Source organism: Lissotriton vulgaris, chromosome 1_1 (genome assembly GCF_964263255.1).
Source record: "Lissotriton vulgaris chromosome 1_1, aLisVul1.2, whole genome shotgun sequence".
Classification (NCBI taxonomy): domain Eukaryota; kingdom Metazoa; phylum Chordata; class Amphibia; order Caudata; family Salamandridae; genus Lissotriton; species Lissotriton vulgaris.
In genome coordinates, this window is record NC_141685.1 from 1,371,606,105 (window position 1) to 1,371,627,103 (window position 20,999).

General features: G+C 41.3%; 4 non-coding genes across 4 annotated transcripts; all 4 read right to left on the reverse strand.

The window, feature by feature from the left end:
- Positions 1-6,515: 6,515 nt before the first annotated feature.
- Positions 6,516-6,597, reverse strand: TRNAS-AGA (transfer RNA serine (anticodon AGA)). Its single transcript has one exon. It is a non-coding gene; the product is annotated as a tRNA-Ser (tRNA).
- A 4,440-nt stretch (positions 6,598-11,037) lies between these two features.
- On the reverse strand, positions 11,038-11,109 carry TRNAH-GUG (transfer RNA histidin (anticodon GUG)). The gene has a single exon. It is a non-coding gene; the product is annotated as a tRNA-His (tRNA).
- Positions 11,110-12,398: 1,289 nt separating this feature from the next.
- On the reverse strand, positions 12,399-12,480 carry TRNAS-AGA (transfer RNA serine (anticodon AGA)). Its single transcript has one exon. It is a non-coding gene; the product is annotated as a tRNA-Ser (tRNA).
- Positions 12,481-15,338: 2,858 nt separating this feature from the next.
- Positions 15,339-15,420, reverse strand: TRNAS-AGA (transfer RNA serine (anticodon AGA)). Its single transcript has one exon. It is a non-coding gene; the product is annotated as a tRNA-Ser (tRNA).
- Positions 15,421-20,999: the final 5,579 nt, after the last annotated feature.

The window sequence follows — 20,999 nt, forward strand, 5'->3', positions numbered from 1 at the left end:
TGACAACAAGACGAAGGAACATTGGGGCATCAGACGCTTTGGAAAGTAGCCACCCACCGCAGAGAAAGAGAGAAAGAGGGAAAAGACAGTATGAGGTGTGGAGAAAACAGCAGCAGGTACAAGGAGCTCAAATGAGATTAATGGCGCCTAAATAGAGCACGTAAAGGAACAGTTACAAATCTAAGAAAAGGGAAAGAAAAGACTAGGAGAAAACACAGAAAGAGCTTGTAGATGAAATTCTCTTCCAGGAACAGCAGGTTAAGAGAAATTACACAGGGAGCAGTTAAGCTTGTAACACGGGGGAGAATAGAAAAGAAAATGCAGTTTTATGAAGTGTGTTTGCCTAATCCAGCTAGCACTTTTATTTTATTTCTCTATTTGCTTCTATTATTGGTAACGTAAGTTTCAAGTGCATGCACAGGTATGACCGAGAGAGCCAGGGTATAATAATTTGAAGCGTTTGCACCAGCGCTAATGAAAGACGAGAGTTATAGCAAAGATATGAAAGGGGGAGCGATAATAAATATGTGATATGGCAATAGTGACACCAAAATAAGCCACCTATTTATAAAACTGACATGGAAGAAATACTAAAGGTTAACTTCTGAAATTGTAGCCGATTTTAAAAAGATTCTCGTTGTCGGTAGGATTCGAACCTGCGCGGGGAGACCACAATGGATTTCTAGTCCATCGCCTTAACCACTCGGCCACAACAACTGACTGTGAGGCGTGTGCACATAATCTGTATGCAAGTTTTCAAGGTGTCCCACAGCAAATTCCTGATGTTCTGCAATGCACTTTTTAAAAATAATGTTTTTTTCAGCAGGCACATTCTCTCTTACAAACAAAAATTGCATGCGTATATCTCTAGTTTGGAATACCATAGGCTTGCATGCATACTCTCATGGGTCACTCAAGTTTTTTGGACCCTATTGCACTCTGTTTTCGTGCTGCTTTTAGTATATGGCCCATATTACAGAAGTCTACCATCTTTGAGTATTTGAGGCTCCTTTGTAAGTGCTTTATATTTTTTCCTTGAAGAGCTATATAATAAAGGGGTCCGGGAAAGATTGCATTTATGGAAGATAAAAGAAGGCCCACTTGTCTCACCAAATGCTGTAGAGAAACCTGATGTTTTACTCATGTTATCCTTAGTTCGTTTTTGTTAGACCTTGCATTCTTAAGGTGGTCCCAACCCCACCTTATTGCTTTTCACCTCCGCATTTTGCTGTATCTTTTTGTTGGCCTTAGGACTCTGATCACTTTATCGCTACTAATCAGTGCTGAAGTGCACGTGCTTCTTCCCTAATCATGTGTATAATTGGAGTATACCTGACTGACAGATTTAATTTACTTGAAAGCCCCTTGTAAAGTGGTATACCATATACCCAGGGACTGATTGTGCCGGCCAAAGAAATAGCATTTCAAACCTGTCTCAAGCCTGCTACTGCAGTGCCTGTGCTGCAGTGTACTGCCACTTCGACTTGGCATTTAAAACTACTTGCCAAGCCTTAAACTCCAATTTTATTACATATCAGTAACCCCTAAGGTAGGCCCTAGGTAGTCCTAGGGGCATCATGCTATGTAAGTAAAAGGTAAGACATGTACTGTGGTAGTTTGTATGTCCTAGGAGTATCAAACAGTCTATTACATTTTTCACTACTGTGAGGTCTGCCCCTCTCATAGGTTAGCATTGGGTATTCCCTTATACTTTTTGGGGGGTAATTCCATATCAGAGAGGAGAAGCTTTATTTATTTATTGATAAATCCTATCTACTTGTGAGGTTGGATTTCATCTTACTATTGTATAAATGCCATTTTTAGAGAGTGAGCATTTCTCTGCACTTACTGCTCTATTTGCATGAAAACCTGTCTTCAATTGACGTCTGGATTGGGCTGCGAGACAGCTACATATGTGCATTCCCTGTAGACAGCCACAGCACAGGTCACTCAACTGCAACTGCATTCATCTGCATTCTGATTGGCCTGGGGGAGAGCTCCGCTCCCCTTACCGCAAATATGTTCAAGAACGATAATTTATGTCAGTAAGTACAGTATACCTACATCTTATAATTATGTGTGTTTAAATAATTTGTCGTTAGATCGTTTAAATATTGAAAAGGATCTGTTTTTAATAGACATTTTACAAAAACAACTGGTACTTTTGGGAATTCTGTAAAGGAAAAACCCAACTGCCGTGACATTGCCAACCACAATGCCATGACTCGGATTCGAACCGAGGTTGCTGCGGCCACAACACAGAGTACTAACCACTATACGATCACAGCGAGCTACTTGGGCTCAATAACGTACAGTGACATGAAGAAATTATAATTCGGAACACTCAGGTCTACTCCTGTGATAGGCTGAATGTGTTCATTGCTTCCTCATTCCTTATACAAAGGCTTTATCTCCTCAGTGGTTGATAGGCTGAAACCGTTTCCTGGCCGCGTGCTTGTGAACTGGCAGGAGTCAAAGATCACACATACACTGGTGGGCCTGTGATGGGACACCAATGCAGAGAAACACACCTGGCGCAGATATTCTATTCTGTTTATTAGACCTGCATCTCCCCTGAACCTCCTCAAGCCATCTGTATGTGAAGCAAGAAAGAGTTAAGGAACGGTCCATCTACACCTTTATTGGGAGGATGCTGCCGTGAGCTCCTCCCAGCTAATCACACAAACAGCAGTAAAGCAAGATAACTACACAGTTAGGGGGGACTGCATGGTTAGGTTTTTGAGGAATTATTGAAACTGACCTCAGTGACCCATAATCAGAGCTGTGGCTAATGACTGCATGCCTAATTATGATGAAGCAAGCACCATGGCTCGTAGGGGCCCCACAACACACTTTTCTTAGCTCATTGAATTAAAGTATAAACTTCTGCCATGTGTGAGTGGTAAAGGCTTGTTAATTTTGTTGCTTTTCAAATTCACGTCTGACAACAAGACGAAGTAACATTGGGGCATCAGACGCTTTGGAAAGTAGCCACCAACCGCAGAGAAAGAGAGAAAGAGGGAAAAGGCAGTATGAGGTGTGGAGAAAACAGCAGCAGGTACAAGGAGCTCAAATGAGATTAATGGCGCCTAAATAGAGCACGTAAAGGAACAGTTACAAATCTAAGGAAAGGGAAAGAAAAGACTAGGAAAAAACACAGAAAGAGCTTGTAGATGAAATTCTCTTCCAGGAACAGCAGGTTAAGAGAAATTACACAGGGAGCAGTTAAGCTTGTAACACGGGGGAGAATAGAAAAGAAAATGCAGTTTTATGAAGTGTGTTTGCCTAATCCAGCTAGCACCTTTATTTTATTTCTCTATTTGCTTCTTTTATTGGTAAAGTAAGTTTCAAGTGCATGCACAGGTATGACCGAGAGAGCCAGGGTATAATAATTTGAAGCGTTTGCACCATCGCTAATGAAGGACGAGAGTTATAGCAAAGATATGAAAGGGGGAGCGATAATAAATATGTGATATGGCAATAGTGACACCAAAATAAGCCACCTATTTATAAAACCGACATGGAAGAAATACTAAAGGTTAACTTCTGAAATTGTAGCCGATGTTAAAAAGATTCCCGTTGTCGGCAGGATTCGAACCTGCGCAGGGGGACCCCATTGGATTTCTAGTCCATCGCCTTAACCACTCGGCCACAAAAGGTGACTGTAAGGCGTGTGCACATAATCTGTATGCAAGTTTTCAAGGTGTCCCACAGCAAATTCCTGATATTCTGCAATGCACTTTTTAAAAATATTTTTTTCAGCAGGCACATTCTCTCCTAAAAACAAAAATTGCATGCATATATCTCTAGTTTGGAATACCATAGGCTTGCATGCATACTCTCATGGGTCACTCAAGTTTTTTAGACCCTATTGCACTCTGTTTTCGTGATGCTTTTAGTATATGGCCCATATTACAGAGGTCTACCATCTTTGAGTATTTGAGGCTCCTTTGTAAGTGCTTTATATTTTTTCCTTGAAGAGCTATATAATAAAGGGGTCCGGGAAAGATTGCATTTATGGAAGATAAAAGAAGGCCCACTTGTCTCACCAAATGCTGTAGAGAAACCTGATGTTTTACTCATGTTATCCTTAGTTCGTTTTTGTTAGACCTTGCATTCTTAAGGTGGTCCCAACCCCACCTTATTGCTTTTCACCTCTGCATTTTGCTGTATCTTTTTGTTGGCCTTAGGACTCTGATCACTTTATCGCTACTAATCAGTGCTGAAGTGCACGTGCTTCTTCCCTAATCATGTGTATAATTGGAGTATACCTGACTGACAGATTTAATTTACTTGAAAGCCCCTTGTAAAAGTGGTATACCATATACCCAGGGACTGATTGTGCCGCCCAAAGAAATAGCATTTCAAACCTGTCTCAAGCCTGCTACTGCAGTGCCTGTGCTGCAGTGTACTGCCACTTCGACTTGGCATTTAAAACTACTTGCCAAGCCTTAAACTCCAATTTTATTACATATCAGTAACCCCTAAGGTAGGCCCTAAGTAGTCCTAGGGGCATCATGCTATGTAAGTAAAAGGTAAGACATGTACTGTGGTAGTTTGTATGTCCTAGTAGTATCAAATAGTCTATTACATTTTTCACTACTGTGAGGTCTGCCCCTCTCATAGGTTAGCATTAGGTATTCCCTTATACTTTTTGGGGGGTAATTCCATATCGAGAGGAGAAGCTTTATTTATTTATTGATAAATCCTATCTACTGGTGAGGTTGGATTTAATCTTACTATTGTATAAATGCCATTTTTAGAGAGTGAGCATTTCTCTGTACTTACTGCTCTATTTGCATGAAAACCTGTCTTCAATTCACGTCTGGATTGCGCTGCGAGACAGCTACATATGTGCATTCCCTGTAGACAGCCACAACACAGGTCACTCAACTGCAACTGCATTCATCTGCATTCTGATTGGCCTGGGGGAGAGCTCCGCTCCCCTTACCGCAAATATGTTCAAGAACGATAATTTATGTCAGTAAGTACAGTATACCTACATCTTATAATCATGTGTGTTTAAATAATTTGTCGTTAGATTGTTTAAATATTGAAAAGGATCTGTTTTTAATAGACATTTTACAAAAACAACTGGTACATTTGGGAATTCTGTAAAGGAAAAACCCAACTGCCGTGACATTGCCAACCACAATGCCGTGACTCGGATTCGAACCGAGGTTGCTGCGGCCACAACGCAGAGTACTAACCACAATACGATCACGGCGAGCTACTTGGGCTCAATAACGTACAGTGACATGAAGAAATTATAATTCGGAACACTCAGGGCTACTCCTGTGATAGGCTGAATGTGTTCATTGCTTCCTCATTCCTTATGCAAAGGCTTTATCTACTCAGTGGTTGATAGGCTGAAACCGTTTCCTGGCCGCCTGCTTCTGAACTGGCAGGAGTCAAAGATCACACATACACTGGTGGGCCTGTGATGGGACACCAATGCAGACAAACACACCTGGCGCAGATATTCTATTCTGTTTATTAGACCTGCATCTCTCCTGTACCTCCTCAAGCCATCTGTATGTGAAGCAAGAAAGAGTTAAGGAACGGTCCATCTACACTTTTATTGGGAGGATGCTGCCGTGAGCTCCTCCCAGCTAATCACACAAACAGCAGTAAAGCAAGATAACTACACAGTTAGGGGGGACTGCATGGTTAGGTTTTTGAGGAATTATTGAAACTGACCTCAGTGACCCATAATCAGAGCTGTGGCTAATGACTGCATGCCTAATTATGATGAAGCAAGCACCATGGCTCGTAGGGGCCCCACAACACACTTTTCTTAGCTCATTGAATTAAAGTATAAACTTCTGCCATGTGTGAGTGGTAAAGGCTTGTTAATTTTGTTGCTTTTCAAATTCACGTCTGACAACAAGACGAAGGAACATTGGGGCATCAGACGCTTTGGAAAGTAGCCACCAACCGCAGAGAAAGAGAGAAAGAGGGAAAAGGCAGTATGAGGTGTGGAGAAAACAGCAGCAGGTACAAGGAGCTCAAATGAGATTAATGGCGCCTAAATAGAGCACGTAAAGGAACAGTTACAAATCTAAGAAAAGGGAAAGAAAAGACTAGGAAAAAACACAGAAAGAGCTTGTAGATGAAATTCTCTTCCAGGAACAGCAGGTTAAGAGAAATTACACAGGGAGCAGTTCAGCTTGTAACACGGGTGAGAATAGAAAAGAAAATGCAGTTTTATGAAGTGTGTTTGCCTAATCCAGCTAGCACTTTTATTTTATTTCTCTATTTGCTTCTTTTATTGGTAAAGCAAGTTTCAAGTGCATGCACAGGTATGACCGAGAGAGCCAGGGTATATTAATTTGAAGCGTTTGCACCAGCGCTAATGAAGGACGAGAGTTATAGCAAAGATATGAAAGGGGGAGCGATAATAAATATGTGATATGGCAATAGTGACACCAAATAAGCCACCTATTTATAAAACTGACATGGAAGAAATACTAAAGGGTAACTTCTGAATTTGTAGCCGATGTTAAAAAGATTATCGTTGTCGGCAGGATTCGAACCTGCGCGGGGAGACCCCAATGGATTTCTAGTCCATCGCCTTAACGACTCGGCCACAACAACTGACTGTAAGGCGTGTGCACATAATCTGTATGCAAGTTTTCAAGGTGTCCCACAGCAAATTCCTGATATTCTGCAATGCACTTTTTAAAAATAATGTTTTTTTCAGCAGGCACATTCTCTCCTAAAAACAAAAATTGCATGCGTATATCTCTAGTTTGGAATACCATAGGCTTGCATGCATACTCTCATCGGTCACTCAAGTTTTTTGGACCCTATTGCACTCTGTTTTCGTGCTGCTTTCAGTATATGGCCCATATTACAGAAGTCTACCATCTTTGAGTATTTGAGGCTCCTTTGTAAGTGCTTTATATTTTTTCCTTGAAGAGCTAAATAATAAAGGGGTCTGGGAAAGATTGCATTTATGGAAGATAAAAGAAGGCACACTTGTCTCACCAAATGCTGTAGAGAAACCTGATGTTTTACTCATGTTATCCTTAGTTCGTTTTTGTTAGACCTTGCATTCTTAAGGTGGTCCTAACCCCACCTTATTGCTTTTCACCTCCGCATTTTGCTGTATCTTTTTGATGGCCTTAGGACTCTGATCACTTTATCGCTACTAATCAGTGCTGAAGTGCACGTGCTTCTTCCCTAATCATGTGTATAATTGGAGTATACCTGACTGACAGATTTAATTTACTTGAAAGCCCCTTGTAAAGTGGTATACCATATACCCAGGGACTGATTGTGCCGCCCAAAGAAATAGCATTTCAAACCTGTCTCAAGCGTGCTACTGCAGTGCCTGTGCTGCAGTTTACTGCCACTTCGACTTGGCATTTAAAACTACTTGCCAAGCCTTAAACTCCAATTTTATTACATATCAGTAACCCCTAAGGTAGGCCCTAGGTAGTCCTAGGGGCATCATGCTATGTAAGTAAAAGGTAAGACATGTACTGTGGTAGTTTGTATGTCCTAGTAGTATCAAACAGTCTATTACATTTTTCACTACTGTGAGGTCTGCCCCTCTCATAGGTTAGCATTGGGTATTCCCTTATACTTTTTGGGGGGTAATTCCATATCAGAGAGGAGAAGCTTTATTTATTTATTGATAATTCCTATCTAATGGTGAGGTTGGATTTAATCTTACTATTGTATAAATGCCATTTTTAGAGAGTGAGCATTTCTCTGCACTTACTGCTCTATTTGCATGAAAACCTGTCTTCAATTGACGTCTGGATTGGGCTGCGAGACAGCTACATATGTGCATTCCCTGTAGACAGCCACAACACAGGTCACTCAACTGCAACTGCATTCATCTGCATTCTGATTGGCCTGGGGGAGAGCTCCGCTCCCCTTACCGCAAATATGTTCAAGAACGATAATTTATGTCAGTAAGTACAGTATACCTACATCTTATAATCATGTGTGTTCAAATAATTTGTCGTTAGATCGTTTAAATATTGAAAAGGATCTGTTTTTAATAGACATTTTACAAAAACAACTGGTACATTTGGGAATTTTGTAAAGGAAAAACCCAACTGCCGTGACATTGCCAACCACAATGCCGTGACTCGGATTCGAACCGAGGTTGCTGCAGCCACAACACAGAGTACTAACCACTATACGATCACGGCGAGCTACTTGGGCTCAATAACGTACAGTGACATGAAGAAATTATAATTCGGAACACTAAGGGCTACTCCTGTGATAGGCTGAATGTGTTCATTGCTTCCTCATTCCTTATACAAAGGCTTTATCTCCTCAGTGGTTGATAGGCTGAAACCGTTTCCTGGCTGCCTGCTTGTGAACTGGCAGGAGTCAAAGATCACACATACACTGGTGGGCCTGTGATGGGACACCAATGCAGAGAAACACACCTGGCGCAGATATTCTATTCTGTTTATTAGACCTGCATCTCCCCTGAACCTCCTCAAGCCATCTGTATGTGAAGCAAGAAAGAGTTAAGGAACGGTCCATCTACACCTTTATTGGGAGGATGCTGCCGTGAGCTCCTCCCAGCTAATCACACAAACAGCAGTAAAGCAAGATAACTACACAGTTAGGGGGGACTGCATGGTTAGGTTTTTGAGGAATTATTGAAACTGACCTCAGTGACCCATAATCAGAACTGTGGCTAATGACTGCATGCCTAATTATGATGAAGCAAGCACCATGGCTCGTAGGGGCCCCACAACACACTTTTCTTAGCTCATTGAATTAAAGTATAAACTTCTGCCATGTGTGAGTGGTAAAGGCTTGTTAATTTTGTTGGTTTTCAAATTCACGTCTGACAACAAGACGAAGTAACATTGGGGCATCAGACGCTTTGGAAAGTAGCCACCAACCACAGAGAAAGAGAGAAAGAGGGAAAAGGCAGTATGAGGTGTGGAGAAAACAGCAGCAGGTACAAGGAGCTCAAATGAGATTAATGGCGCCTAAATAGAGCACGTAAAGGAACAGTTACAAATCTAAGGAAAGGGAAAGAAAAGACTAGGAAAAAACACAGAAAGAGCTTGTAGATGAAATTCTCTTCCAGGAACAGCAGGTTAAGAGAAATTACACAGGGAGCAGTTAAGCTTGTAACACGGGGGAGAATAGAAAAGAAAATGCAGTTTTATGAAGTGTGTTTGCCTAATCCAGCTAGCACTTTTATTTTATTTCTCTATTTGCTTCTTTTATTGGTAAAGTAAGTTTCAAGTGCATGCACAGGTATGACCGAGAGAGCCAGGGTATAATAATTTGAAGCGTTTGCACCATCGCTAATGAAGGACGAGAGTTATAGCAAAGATATGAAAGGGGGAGCGATAATAAATATGTGATATGGCAATAGTGACACCAAAATAAGCCACCTATTTATAAAACCGACATGGAAGAAATACTAAAGGTTAACTTCTGAAATTGTAGCCGATGTTAAAAAGATTCCCGTTGTCGGCAGGATTCGAACCTGCGCAGGGGGACCCCATTGGATTTCTAGTCCATCGCCTTAACCACTCGGCCACAACAACTGACTGTAAGGCGTTTGCACATAATCTGTATGCAAGTTTTCAAGGTGTCCCACAACAAATTCCTGATATTCTGCAATGCACTTTTTAAAAATAATGTTTTTTCAGCAGGCACATTCTCTCCTAAAAACAAAAATTGCATGCGTATATCTCTAGTTTGGAATACCATAGGCTTGCATGCATACTCTCATGGGTCACTCAAGTTTTTTGGACCCTATTGCACTCTGTTTTCGTGCTGCTTTTAGTATATGGCCCATATTACAGAAGTCTACCATCTTTGAGTATTTGAGGCTCCTTTGTAAGTGCTTTATATTTTTTCCTTGAAGAGCTATATAATAAAGGGGTCCGGGCAAGATTGCATTTATGGAAGATAAAAGAAGGCCCACTTGTCTCACCAAATGCTGTAGAGAAACCTGATGTTTTACTCATGTTATCCTTAGTTCTTTTTTGTTAGACCTTGCATTCTTAAGGTGGTCCCAACCCCACCTTATTGCTTTTCACCTCCGCATTTTGCTGTATCTTTTTGTTGGCCTTAGGACTCTGATCACTTTATCGCTACTAATCAGTGCTGAAGTGCACGTGCTTCTTCCCTAATCATGTGTATAATTGGAGTATACCTGACTGACAGATTTAATTTACTTGAAAGCCCCTTGTAAAGTGGTATACCATATACCCAGGGACTGATTGTGCCGCCCAAAGAAATAGCATTTCAAACCTGTCTCAAGCCTGCTACTGCAGTGCCTGTGCTGCAGTGTACTGCCACTTCGACTTGGCATTTAAAACTACTTGCCAAGCCTTAAACTCCAATTTTATTACATATCAGTAACCCCTAAGGTAGGCCCTAAGTAGTCCTAGGGGCATCATGCTATGTAAGTAAAAGGTAAGACATGTACTGTGGTAGTTTGTATGTCCTAGTAGTATCAAACAGTCTATTACATTTTTCACTACTGTGAGGTCTGCCCCTCTCATAGGTTAGCATTGGGTATTCCCTTATACTTTTTGGGGGGTAATTCCATATCAGAGAGGAGAAGCTTTATTTATTTATTGATAAATCCTATCTACTGGTGAGGTTGGATTTAATCTTACTATTGTATAAATGCCATTTTTAGAGAGTGAGCATTTCTCTGCACTTACTGCTCTATTTGCATGAAAACCTGTCTTCAATTGACGTCTGGATTGGGCTGCGAGACAGCTACAAATGTGCATTCCCTGTAGACAGCCACAACACAGGTCACTCAACTGCAACTGCATTCATCTGCATTCTGATTGGCCTGGGGGAGAGCTCCGCTACCCTTACCGCAAATATGTTCAAGAACGATAATTTATGTCAGTAAGTACAGTATACCTACATCTTATAACCATGTGTGTTTAAATAATTTGTCGTTAGATCATTTAAATATTGAAAAGGATCTGTTTTTAATAGACATTTTACAAAAACAACTGGTACATTTGGGAATTCTGTAAAGGAAAAACCCAACTGCTGTGACATTGCCAACCACAATGCCGTGACTCGGATTCGAACCGAGGTTGCTGCGGCCACAACGCAGAGTACTAACCACTATACGATCACGGCGAGCTACTTGGGCTCAATAACGTACAGTGACATGAAGAAATTATAATTCGGAACACTCAGGGCTACTCCTGTGATAAGCTGAATGTGTTCATTGCTTCCTCATTCCTTATACAAAGGCTTTATCTCCTCAGTGGTTGATAGGCTGAAACCGTTTCCTGGCCGCCTGCTTGTGAACTGGCAGGAGTCAAAGATCACACATACACTGGTGGGCCTGTGGTGGGACACCAATGCAGAGAAACACACCTGGCGCAGATATTCTATTCTGTTTATTAGACCTGCATCTCCCCTGTACCTCCTCAAGCCATCTGTATGTGAAGCAAGAAAGAGTTAAGGAACGGTCCATCTACACTTTTATTGGGAGGATGCTGCCGTGAGCTCCTCCCAGCTAATCACACAAACAGCAGTAAAGCAAGATAACTACACAGTTAGGGGGGACTGCATGGTTAGGTTTTTGAGGAATTATTGAAACTGACCTCAGTGACCCATAACCAGAGCTGTGGCTAATGACTGCATGCCTAATTATGATGAAGCAAGCACCATGGCTCGTAGGGGCCCCACAACACACTTTTCTTAGCTCATTGAATTAAAGTATAAACTTCTGCCATGTGTGAGTGGTAAAGGCTTGTTAATTTTGTTGCTTTTCAAATTCACGTCTGACAACAAGACGAAGGAACATTGGGGCATCAGACGCTTTGGAAAGTAGCCACCAACCGCAGAGAAAGAGAGAAAGAGGGAAAAGACAGTATGAGGTGTGGAGAAAACAGCAGCAGGTACAAGGAGCTCAAATGAGATTAATGGTGCCTCAGTAGAGCACGTAAAGGAACAGTTACAAATCTAAGAAAAGGGAAAGAAAAGACTAGGAAAAAACACAGAAAGAGCTTGTAGATGAAATTCTCTTCCAGGAACAGCAGGTTAGGAGAAATTACACAGGGAGCAGTTAAGCTTGTAACACGGGGGAGAATAGAAAAGAAAATGCAGTTTTATGAAGTGTGTTTGCCTAATCCTGCTAGTACTTTTATTTTATTTCTCTATTTGCTTCTTTTATTGGTAAAGTAAGTTTCAAGTGCATGCACAGGTATGACCGAGAGAGCCAGGGTATAATAATTTGAAGCGTTTGCACCAGCGCTAGTGAAGGACGAGAGTTATAGCAAAGATATGAAAGGGGGAGCGATAATAAATATGTGATATGGCAATAGTGACACCAAAATAAGCCACCTATTTATAAAACTGACATGGAAGAAATACTAAAGGTTAACTTCTGAAATTGTAGCCGATGTTAAAAAGATTCTCGTTGTCGGCAGGATTCGAACCTGCGCGGGGAGACCCCAATGGATTTCTAGTCCATCGCCTTAACCACTCGGCCACAACAACTGACTGTAAGGTGTGTGCACATAATCTGTATGCAAGTTTTCAAGGTGTCCCACAGCAAATTCCTGATATTCTGCAATGCACTTTTAAAAAATAATGTTTTTTTCAGCAGGCACATTCTCTCGTAAAAACAAAAATTGCATGCGTATATCTCTAGTTTGGAATACCATAGGCTTGCATGCATACTCTCATGGGTCACTCAAGTTTTTTGGACCCTATTGCACTCTGTTTTCGTGCTGCTTTTAGTATATGGCCCATATTACAGAAGTCTACCATCTTTGAGTATTTGAGGCTCCTTTGTAAGTGCTTTATATTTTTTCCTGGAAGAGCTATATAATAAAGGGGTCCGGGAAAGATTGCATTTATGGAAGATAAAAGAAGGCCCACTTGTCTCACCAAATGCTGTAGAGAAACCTGATGTTTTACTCATGTTATCCTTAGTTCGTTTTTGTTAGACCTTGCATTCTTAAGGTGGTCCCAACCCCACCTTATTGCTTTTCACCTCCGCATTTTGCTGTATCTTTTTGTTGGCCTTAGGACTCTGATCACTTTATCGCTACTAATCAGTGCTGAAGTGCACGTGCTTCTTCCCTAATCATGTGTATAATTGGAGTATACCTGACTGACAGATTTAATTTACTTGAAAGCCCCTTGTAAAGTGGTATACCATATACCCAGGGACTGATTGTGCCGCCCAAAGAAATAGCATTTCAAACCTGTCTCAAGCCTGCTACTGCAGTGCCTGTGCTGCAGTGTACTGCCACTACGACTTGGCATTTAAAACTACTTGCCAAGCCTTAAACTCCAATTTTATTACATATCAGTAACCCCTAAGGTAGGCCCTAGGTAGTCCTAGGGGCATCATGCTATGTAAGTAAAGGTAAGACATGTACTGTGGTAGTTTGTATGTCCTAGTAGTATCAAACAGTCTATTACATTTTTCACTACTGTGAGGTCTGCCCCTCTCATAGGTTAGCATTGGGTATTCCCTTATACTTTTTGGGGGGTAATTCCATATCAGAGAGGAGAAGCTTTATTTATTTATTGATAAATCCTATCTACTGGTGAGGTTGGATTTAATCTCACTATTGTATAAATGCCATTTTCAGAGAGTGAGCATTTCTCTGCACTTACTGCTCTATTTGCATTGAAACCTGTCTTCGATTGACGTCTGGATTGGGCTGCGAGACAGCTACATATGTTCATTCCCTGTAGACAGCCACAACACAGGTCACTCAACTGCAACTGCATTCATCTGCATTCTGATTGGCCTGGGGGAGAGCTCCGCTCCCCTTACCGCAAATATGTTCAAGGACGATAATTTTTGTCAGTAAGTACAGTATACCTACATCTTATAATCATGTGTGTTTAAATAATTTGTCGTTAGATCGTTTAAATATTGAAAAGGATCTGTTTTAATAGACATTTTACAAAAACAACTGGTACATTTGGGAATTCTGTAAAGGAAAAACCCAACTGCCGTGACATTGCCAACCACAATGCCGTGACTCGGATTCAAACCGAGCCTGCTGCAGCCACAACGCAGAGTACTAACCACTATACGATCACGGCGAGCTACTTGGGCTCAATAAGGTACAGTGACATGAAGAAATTATAATTCGGAACATTCAGGGCTACTCCTGTGATAGGCTGAATGTGTTCATTGCTTCCTCATTCCTTATACAAAGGCTTTATCTCCTCAGTGGTTGATAGGCTGAAACCGTTTCCTGGCCGCCTGCTTGTGAACTGGCAGGAGTCAAAGATCACACATACACTGGTGGGCCTGTGATGGGACACCAATGCAGAGAAACAAACCTGGCGCAGATATTCTATTCTGTTTATTAGACCTGCATCTCCCCTGTACCTCCTCAAGCCATCTGTATGTGAAGCAAGAAGGAGTTAAGGAACGGTCCATCTACACTTTTATTGGGAGGATGCTGCCGTGAGCTCCTCCCAGCGAATCACACAAACAGCAGTAAAGCAAGATAACTACACAGTTAGGGGGGACTGCATGGTTAGGTTTTTGAGGAATTATTGAAACTGACCTCAGTGACCCATAATCAGAGCTGTGGCTAATGACTGCATGCCTAATTATGATGAAGCAAGCACCATGGCTCGTAGGGGCCCCACAACACACTTTTCTTAGCTCATTGAATTAAAGTATAAACTTCTGCCATGTGTGAGTGGTAAAGGCTTTTTAATTTTGTTGCTTTTCAAATTCACGTCTGACAACAAGACGAAGGAACATTGGGGCATCAGACGCTTTGGAAAGTAGCCACCAACCGCAGAGAAAGAGAGAAAGAGGGAAAAGGCAGTATGAGGTGTGGAGAAAACAGCAGCAGGTACACAGAGCTCAAATGAGATTAATGGCGCCTAAGTAGAGCACGTAAAGGAACAGTTACAAAATTAAGAAAAGGGAAAGAAAAGACTAGGAAAAAACACAGAAAGAGCTTGTAGATGAAATTCTTTTCCAGGAACAGCAGGTTAAGAGAAATTACACAGGGAGCAGTTAAGCTTGTAACACGGGGGAGAATAGAAAAGAAAATGCAGTTTTATGAAGTGTGTTTGCCTAATCCAGCTAGCACTTTTATTTTATTTCTCTATTTGCTTCTTTTATTGGTAAAGTAAGTTTCAAGTGCATGCACAGGTATGACCGAGAGAGCCAGGGTATAATAATTTGAAGCGTTTGCACCAGCGCTAATGGAGGACGAGAGTTATAGCAAAGATATGAAAGGGGGAGCGATAACAAATATGTGATATGGCAATAGTGACACCAAAATAAGCCACCTATTTATAAAACTGACATGGAAGAAATACTAAAGGTTAACTTCTGAAATTGTAGCCGATGTTAAAAAGATTCTCGTTGTCGGCAGGATTCGAACCTGCGCGGGGAGACCCCAATGGATTTCTAGTCCATCGCCTTAACCACTCAGCCACAACAACTGACTGTAAGGTATGTGCACATAATCTGTATGCAAATTTTCAAGATGTCCCACAGCAAATTCCTGATATTCTGCAATGCACTTTTAAAAAATAATGTTTTTTTCAGCAGGCACATTCTCTCGTAAAAACAAAAATTGCATGCGTATATCTCTAGTTTGGAATACCATAGGCTTGCATGCATACTCTCATGGGTCACTCAAGTTTTTTGGACCCTATTGCACTCTGTTTTCGTGCTGCTTTTAGTATATGGCCCATATTACAGAAGTCTACCATCTTTGAGTATTTGAGGCTCCTTTGTAAGTGCTTTATATTTTTTCCTTGAAGAGCTATATAATAAAGGGGTCCGGGAAGGATTGCATTTATGGAAGATAAAAGAAGGCCCACTTGTCTCACCAAATGCTGTAGAGAAACCTGATGTTTTACTCATGTTATCCTTAGTTCGTTTTTGTTAGACCTTGCATTCTTAAGGTGGTCCCAACCCCACCTTATTGCTTTTCACCTCCGCATTTTGCTGTATCTTTTTGTTGGCCTTAGGACTCTGATCACTTTATTGCTACTAATCAGTGCTGAAGTGCACGTGCTTCTTCCCTAATCATGTGTATAATTGGAGTATACCTGACTGACAGATTTAATTTACTTGAAAGCCCCTTGTAAAGTGGTATACCATATACCCAGGGACTGATTGTGCCGCCCAAAGAAATAGCATTTCAAACCTGTCTCAAGCCTGCTACTGCAGTGCTTGTGCTGCAGTGTACTGCCACTTCGACTTGGCATTTAAAATTACTTGCCAAGCCTTAAACTCCAATTTTATTACATATCAGTAACCCCTAAGGTAGGCCCTAGGTAGTCCTAGGGGCATCATGCTATGTAAGTAAAAGGTAAGACATGTACTGTGGTAGTTTGTATGTCCTAGTAGTATCAAACAGTCTATTACATTTTTCACTACTGTGAGGTCTGCCCCTCTCATAGGTTAGCATTGGGTATTCCCTTATACTTTTTTGGGGGTAATTCCATATCAGAGAGGAGAAGCTTTATTTATTTATTGATAAATCCTATCTACTGGTGAGGTTGGATTTAATCTTACTATTGTATAAATGCCATTTTTAGAGAGTGAGCATTTCTCTGCACTTACTGCTCTATTTGCATTGAAACCTGCCTTCGATTGACGTCTGGATTGGGCTGCGAGACAGCTACATATGTGCATTCCCTTTAGACAGCCACAACACAGGTCACTCAACTGCAACTGCATTCATCTGCATTCTGATTGACCTGGGGGAGAGCTCCGCTCCCCTTACCGCAAATATGTTCAAGAACGATAATTTACGTCAGTAAGTACAGTATACCTACATCTTATAATCATGTGTGTTTAAATAATTTGTCGTTAGATCGTTTAAATATTGAAAAGGATCTGTTTTTAATAGACATTTTACAAAAACAACTGGTACATTTGGGAATTCTGTAAAGGAAAAACCCAACTGCCGTGACATTGCCAACCACAAAGCCGTGACTCGGATTCGAACCGAGGTTGCTGCAGCCACAACGCAGAGTACTAACCACTATACGATCACGGCGAGCTACTTGGGCTCGATAACGTACTGTGACATGAAGAAATTATAATTCGGAACACTCAGGGCTACTCCTGTGATAGGCTGAATGTGTTCATTGCTTCCTCATTCCTTATACAAAGGCTTTATCTCCTCAGTGGTTGATAGGCTGAAACCGTTTCCTGGCCGCCTGCTTGTGAACTGGCAGGAGTCAAAGATCACACATACACTGGTGGGCCTGTGATGGGACACCAATGCAGAGAAACACACCCGGCGCAGATATTCTATTCTGTTTATTAGACCTGCATCTCCCCTGTACCTCCTCAAGCCATCTGTATGTGAAACAAGAAAGAATTAAGGAACGGTCCATCTACACTTTTATTGGGAGGATGCTGCCGTGAGCTCCTCCCAGCTAATCACACAAACAGCAGTAAAGCAAGATGACTACACAGTTAGGGGGGACTGCATGGTTAGGTTTTTGAGGAATTATTGAAACTGACCTCATTGACCCATAATCAGAGCTGTGGCTAATGACTGCATGCCTAATTATGATGAAGCAAGCACCATGGCTCGTAGGGGCCCCACAACACACTTTTCTTAGCTCATTGAATTAAAGTATAAACTTCTGCCATGTGTGAGTGGTAAAGGCTTGTTAATTTTGCTGCTTTTCAAATTCACGTCTGACAACAAGATGAAGGAACATTGGGGCATCAGACGCTTTGGAAAGTAGCCACCAACCGCAGAGAAAGAGAGAAAGAGGGAAAAGACAGTATGAGGTGTGGAGAAAACAGCAGCAGGTACAAGGAGCTCAAATGAGATTAATGGCGCCTCAGTAGAGCACGTAAAGGAACAGTTACAAATCTAAGAAAAGGGAAAGAAAAGACTAGGAAAAAACACAGAAAGAGCTTGTAGATGAAATTCTCTTCCAGGAACAGCAGGTTAGGAGAAATTACACAGGGAGCAGTTAAGCTTGTAACACGGGGGAGAATAGAAAAGAAAATGCAGTTTTATGAAGTGTGTTTGCCTAATCCAGCTAGCACTTTTATTTTATTTCTCTATTTGCTTCTTTTATTGGTAAAGTAAGTTTCAAGTGCATGCACAGGTATGACCGAGAGAGCCAGGGTATAATAATTTGAAGCGTTTGCACCAGCGCTAATGAAGGACGAGAGTTATAGCAAAGATATGAAAGGGGGAGCGATAATAAATATGTGATATGGCAATAGTGACACCAAAATAAGCCACCTATTTATAAAACTGACATGGAAGAAATACTAAAGGTTAACTTCTGAAATTGTAGCCAATGTTAAAAAGATTCTCGTTGTCGGCAGGATTCAAACCTGCGCGGGGAGACCCCAATGGATTTCTAGTCCATCGCCTTAAGCACTCGGCCACAACAACTGACTGTAAGGTGTGTGCACATAATCTGTATGCAAGTTTTCAAGGTGTCCCACAGCAAATTCCTGATATTCTGCAATGCACTTTTAAAAAATAATGTTTTTTTCAGCAGGCACATTCTCTCCTAAAAACAAAAATTGCATGCGTCTATCTCTAGTTTGGAATACCATAGGCTTGCATGCATACTCTCATGGGTCACTCGAGTTTTTTGGACCCTATTGCACTCTGTTTTCGTGCTGCTTTTAGTACATGGCCCATATTACAGAAGTCTACCATCTTTGAGTATTTGAGGCTCCTTTGTAAGTGCTTTATATTTATTCCTGGAAGAGCTATATAATAAAGGGGTCCAGGAAGGATGGCATTTATGGAAGATAAAAGAAGGCCCACTTGTCTCACCAAATGCTGTAGAGAAACCTGATGTTTTACTCATGTTATCCTTAGTTCGTTTTTGTTAGACCTTGCATTCTTAAGGTGGTCCCAACCCCACCTTACTGCTTTTCACCTCCGCATTTTGCTGTATCTTTTTGTTGGCATTAGGACTCTGATCACTTTATCGCTACTAATCAGTGCTGAAGTGCACGTGCTTCTTCCCTAATCATGTGTATAATTGGAGTATACCTGACAGACAGATTTAATTTACTTGAAAGCCCATTGTAAAGTGGTATACCATATACCCAGGGACTGATTGTGCCGCCCAAAGAAATAGCATTTCAAACCTGTCTCAAGCCTGCTACTGCAGTGCCTGTGCTGCAGTGTACTGCCACTTCGACTTGGCATTTAAAACTACTTGCCAAGCCTTAAACTCCAATTTTATTACATATAAGTAACCCCTAAGGTAGACCCTAGGTAGTCCTAGGGGCATCATGCTATGTAAGTAAAAGGTAAGACATGTACTGTGGTAGTTTGTATGTCCTAGTAGTATCAAACAGTCTATTACATTTTTCACTACTGTGAGGTCTGCCCCTCTCATAGGTTAGCATTGGGTATTCCCTTATACTTTTTGGGGGGTAATTCCATATCAGAGAGGAGAAGCTTTATTTATTTATTAATAAATCCTATCTACTGGTGAGGTTGGATTTAATCTTACTATTGTATAAATGCCATTTTTAGAGAGTGAGCATTTCTCTTCACTTACTGCTCTATTTGCATGAAAACCTGTCTTCAATTGACGTCTGGATTGGGCTGCGAGACAGCTACATATGTGCATTCCCTGTAGACAGCCACAACACAGGTCACTCAACTGCAACTGCATTCATCTGCATTCTGATTGGCCTGGGGGAGAGCTCCGCTCCCTTTACCGCAAATATGTTCAAGAACGATAATTTATGTCAGTATGTACAGTATACCTATATCTTATAATCATGTATGTTTAAATAATTTGTCGTTAGATCGTTTAAATATTGAAAAGGATCGGTTTTAATAGACATTTTACAAAAACAACTGGTACATTTGGGAATTCTGTAAAGGAAAAACCCAACTGCTGTGACATTGCCAACCACAATGCTGTGACTCGGATTCGAACCGAGGTTGCTGCGGCCACAACGCAGAGTACTAACCACTATACGATCACGGCGAGCTACTTGGTCTCAATAACGTACAGTGACATGAAGAAATTATAATTCGGAACACTCACGGCTACTCCTGTAATAGGCTAAATGTGTTCATTGCTTCCTCATTCCTTATACAAAGGCTTTATCTCCTCAGTGGTTGATAGGCTGAAACCGTTTCCTGGCCGCCTGCTTGTGAACTGGCAGGAGTCAAAGATCACACATACACTGGTGGGCCTGTGATGTAACACCAATGCAGAGAAACACACCTGGCGCAGATATTCTATTCTGTTTATTAGACCTGCATCTCCCCTGTACCTCCTCAAGCCATCTGTATGTGAAGCAAGAAAGAGTTAAGGAACGGTCCATCTACACTTTTGTTGGGAGGATGCTGCCGTGAGCTCCTCCCAGCTAATCACACAAACAGCAGTAAAGCAAGATAACTACACAGTTAGGGGGGACTGCATGGTTAGGTTTTTGAGGAATTATTGAAACTGACCTCAGTGACCCATAATCAGAGCTGTGGCTAATGACTGCATGCCTAATTATGATGAAGCAAGCACCATGGCTCGTAGGGGCCCCACAACACACTTTTCTTAGCTCATTGAATTAAAGTATAAACTTCTGCCATGTGTGAGTGGTAAAGGCTTGTTAATTTTGTTGCTTTTCAAATTCACGTCTGACAACAAGACAAAGGAACATTGGGGCATCAGACGCTTTGGAAAGTAGCCACCAACCGCAGAGAAAGAGAGAAAGAGGGAAAAGACAGTATGAGGTGTGGAGAAAACAGCAGCAGGTACAAGGAGCACAAATGAGATTAATGGCGCCTAAATAGAGCACGTAAAGGAACAGTTACAAATCTAAGAAAAGGGAAAGAAAAGACTAGGAAAAAACACAGAAAGAGCTTGTAGATGAAATTCTGATCCAGGAACAGCAGGTTAAGAGAAATTACACAGGGAGCAGTTAAGCTTGTAACACGGGGGAGAATAGAAAAGAAAATGCAGTTTTATGAAGTGTGTTTGCCTAATCCAGCTAGCACTTTTATTTTATTTCTCTATTTGCTTCTTTTATTGGTAAAGTAAGTTTGGAGGTG